The 4,137-nt window shown below is 34.7% G+C and overlaps 1 long non-coding RNA gene across 1 annotated transcript; it reads right to left on the bottom strand.

Annotated features, from left to right (window-relative positions):
• Positions 1-515: 515 nt before the first annotated feature.
• LOC149102139 (uncharacterized) lies at positions 516-2,329 on the bottom strand. The gene is made up of 2 exons (XR_016202591.1): positions 2,168-2,329; positions 516-1,840 (listed from the first exon to the last, which is right to left on the bottom strand). It is a non-coding gene; the product is annotated as an uncharacterized LOC149102139 (long non-coding RNA).
• Between the last annotated feature and the right edge of the window lie 1,808 nt (positions 2,330-4,137).

Raw genomic sequence — 4,137 nt, 5'->3', positions numbered from 1 at the left:
CTCATCAGTGCAGTGCTGAAGACTAGGATGGAGGCTAAGCTTAAAAAGCCGCCCCAAATACTACACATGTGGTAGTATCTAAGCCATTACCAGAGTGCTCAAACTAGCGAGCTAGTGAGCATACGCAATTGCAACAGTAACGACTCATCCCAGTAGAGTGCTCAAACTGGACATGAAAGCAGAGCCTTGTATGCCAGCGAGCTATATCTAACTGCAGACAGTACTGTTTCGGCCTTCTGGGCCTCATCAGTGCAGTGCTGAAGACTAGGATGGAGGCTAAGCTTAAAAAGCCGCCCCAATATATATATATATATATATATATATATATATATATATATATATATATATATATATGTATATATATATATATATGTATATATATATATATATGTATATATATATATATATGTATATATATATATATGTATATATATATATATATGTATATATATATATATATGTATATATATATATATATATATATATATATTTTTATATTTTTTTTTGTTTTGCTGTTTGTTTCAAAATGTTTCGACCATTACTTCAGTTTATCATTACAGCTACCCTGAGAGACTAGCGTCACATATTTATTCTAGCTGGAATGTTATTTGTTTGCTGTTTGCTTGAATACTGACACAAAAACTTTATTCACATGCAGCAAACCGTTGTTTTCTTGAGAAAAAGAAAATACTCAAACTACACTTTGAAATCTATGTCAGTGAAACATCGCTACATCGAAAACATGACATTTCTCTAAAGGCTTGAGCCCACTTGTGCCCGGACACATGCAAGTACGTATCGAAACCAAACAACGCTCGTAAATATTTTCATCCACCTGTTCTCTGTTCTAAACGTTAATTTTCCATGTTAAATGGTGTAGCAAGACACTAATTTGCCCTAGGCGATGATATTTTTTCATTCACCTCCATGTTTAACACTGTACTTATATCAGTTACACAGACGAAAAAGTAGTGCATGTTTATATAGATTGGTCAAGCTTCGAACATTGATGACCGAAAAATGATCGTGTTTGGCAAAGCGCAATTAGAATTGTCATGCCGATAAAGTCATGAGCTCTATCAGTCGTTATAAATTAAGTTGCTGTTCGTTCTTGAATGCCTGACAATACTATTTTAAAGCACATTTGATTTTGAGTAATTCCTTCTCTAAATGAATCGCCTTTAAAGTTCATTTGCGGCCTCGTATAAGGAAAGCATTGTTCGCACTGCAAATTATCATTGTACTATTAAACTGGAATTGTTCTCGTAAATTGTCGTACATGCTTCTCTGTCTGCAGCGTAAGTGGATCACTTCCTTAAATCTTCGTTCGCAAAGCCAAGCCGAGAGTAAGCTGAAATGCTACGTTAGAATCTTTGTTTTTCACAATGTTTATATCAAAATAAATTTGTAACAATTTCTAGTACCACCACCACGTTTTTATTCTGTTAAATTTGAATTCAAAATGTTAGGAAAAAGCACTTCAATTTTGCATTGCGGAGAATATTCGGCCGTTTCAAGTTGTCCTTTAAAATAATAAATTGCGATGTTCAACCTTCCACTTCAGTCTCGTACTCAAAATATTAATTTTCCCAATTGATTGTCATACATTTCTTTTGTTGTTAGTTTATGAATTTGGTAACATTGCCTTTGTAACATACTTGACAACGCAACGAGGTACGATGTTATATTTTGATCACTCTTGGACTGAATCCGTTAATGATAAACGACTAGAGAAACAAGAAAACGACTTATCTGAAGTAAGATATTTCCAGGCCAGGGTCCAAGAGCCAGTACACTGCTATCCAAAATGACTACACATTTCTTTGAAAGGGCATTAAACCTAGAAAGAAAGGAAACATCAACAAAATAGCTGGTTAATATTGATTGTATGACTTAACACTTACTGTTTTCACAATGTTCTTACGAAGGTTATAATAATTAACACCAGCATGTTTTATTCTGTAACTTTGATTCCATTATGTCACTGGACAAGTCTCCAATCTTCAAGTAAAATTCTTCTTACTAGTTACAATATATCCTGATTCCAATATTTTCTCTCCAACTGAAATGCTTATAACAAGGGTCAGGAAGGCATTTATATGGTCAGACTCTGATCACTCTTTGGACTGAAACCGTTCAATGGTAAACAGAGAAGAAAACGACTTACCTGAAAAAAGGTGTTTTTCTGGCTGTCAACTTGAACCAGGCTTCGAGAGCTTACACACTTTGATCCAGCATGGCTACACTTTCTATTGAAACGATGTTTGCATTCAACCTGGTGATAAAAAGAGCAGAAAACAACAAATTAAATTACTTTTCAACGATTATCGAATCTCCAGTTGTGTTAATTTCGAATATTTGCCCCTAAATACACATTTACAGTGCTTTTCTAAAGCATTACTTTATTGAAATTGATGAACAAATCTCTCGCAATCGTGTACTTTTAAGAATTCGTTCGGACATCAGAACAATTCCTCGTTGCCCAACCGGTATGTAAGAGTTTATGGGTTCGAATCCCGTCACGGACGGAGATGTTCAATTCTTTGTCCCAAACTCACCACACGATCAAAATTTCATCTTTCACTACTCCCGATTAGATTTCTCTACAGGATACTTGGAATGACACAGTTATTAAAGTGGTCGACGACAAATTCAAGTAAAATAAGGAAAGGGTGAACTTATCTGAATTACGATTTTTCCAATATGTCATATATAGTGCACCAGCGTTTAAGAATTACACACTGCAATCCAAAATGGCCTCACTTTCTCTTCAATATCCGAGTTCACCTGGCAAAAAGGGAGATTAAACTTAAAACGAACTATTTTTTTCATCAACAAATTCGAGACGTGTTTATAAATTTAATAACAGACAATTCTGCAGTGACTTCTTAAAGCAGGTATCAATACTGTACGGTAAAATTATTTAAGAAAACACTAAATTTTTGTTGGCTGGCAAATCTCAAACAAACTTCCTGGTTCTGCCGAGGACATTAAAATAGTTAAAGATTTTCTCTGCAAGATACTTTAAAATGTATTGACATGGAAGGAGATTTTATTAACTTTAGACTGAAACCGAAAAAAAAGGAAAATTTGAGGTGCTGGACTTATTGTAGAGAAAAAGCGTTTCCAGCCATTAGCAAGCAGTGAACTACTGATTGAAACCACTGAGTCCAAGAGCTAACGAAGTTGTTTTTCTTGCATTGGCGAATTTTCAGTCCTTCGTTTCATAAATTTTCCAGAAACCAAGTGAGGCAAGGTGCAAATAAATTTCTAACACCGGCAAAAAATATTTTATGAACGTTACTGCTGAGCTTTGGTGGTACATTAAGACAACATTTCTCAGTTAATGAATAGAAAACTGCGAAGATAATATCTGGTCTATCTGAACCAAGATGTTTGCAATACTTACATTGTACCAAAGAACATTAGAGCCACGCACTGTCGTACAAAATGGTCTTGTTTTCTCTCAGCATATCTTTTTTAAAACCTGCATGAAAAAGAAAAGAGGAAGCTTTGATACACTGACTTTTAAAAACTGCGTTAGGCTTAGGAATTTGGTCAAAAAAATGCAGAGCTAGCGGTTCACAGAGACATTTAAAGCATAAATACTATTCAGACAGCGTTTAAACGCACAAAGCAGTATAAACTTATTATTTTTTTGCTATATGAAGACAGTTCATTTGGTTATTTCCCTCAGGATGTGCTCTACATAACAAAAGAAAATCAATTATTTTCTTCCTTGGACTGATACTGTAAATGGTATAAGACAGAAGAGTTAAGAAAATGAGAACGAACTTATCTGACTATAAAATCTTTCAGATGTCGTCTACTTGCATCGAAGCGGAGGGTAAAACACTACAATCCAAAATGGCTGCATTTTCTTTCAATGCACGTGCACTCTGTGTTCAACCTTGGAAAAAAGAGAGCAAATGTCAATAAATGAAGTAAATCTCCTTTATTCAATAGAACAGTCTTGTAGTTGTACGATGTTGCTATTTTCAGGCATATTACATTGTATTCGCTAGCCTGAAATCAAGAGACTAGAGAAATGCATTTTATAGTAGTGACTGGCTTTCTTTTCGCTCAGAAAATTTACTGAGTACAAACGTGTTAGGTCTGGGATTCTGGTGGTATATT

The sequence above is a fragment of the Orbicella faveolata genome, unplaced genomic scaffold (assembly GCF_042242905.1).
Source record: "Orbicella faveolata isolate gen_17 unplaced genomic scaffold, um_ofav_v1 contig_36, whole genome shotgun sequence".
Lineage (NCBI taxonomy): Eukaryota > Metazoa > Cnidaria > Anthozoa > Scleractinia > Merulinidae > Orbicella > Orbicella faveolata.
Note: the sequence above shows the minus strand (reverse complement) of the source record. Positions and strands in the feature narration are given on the sequence as shown.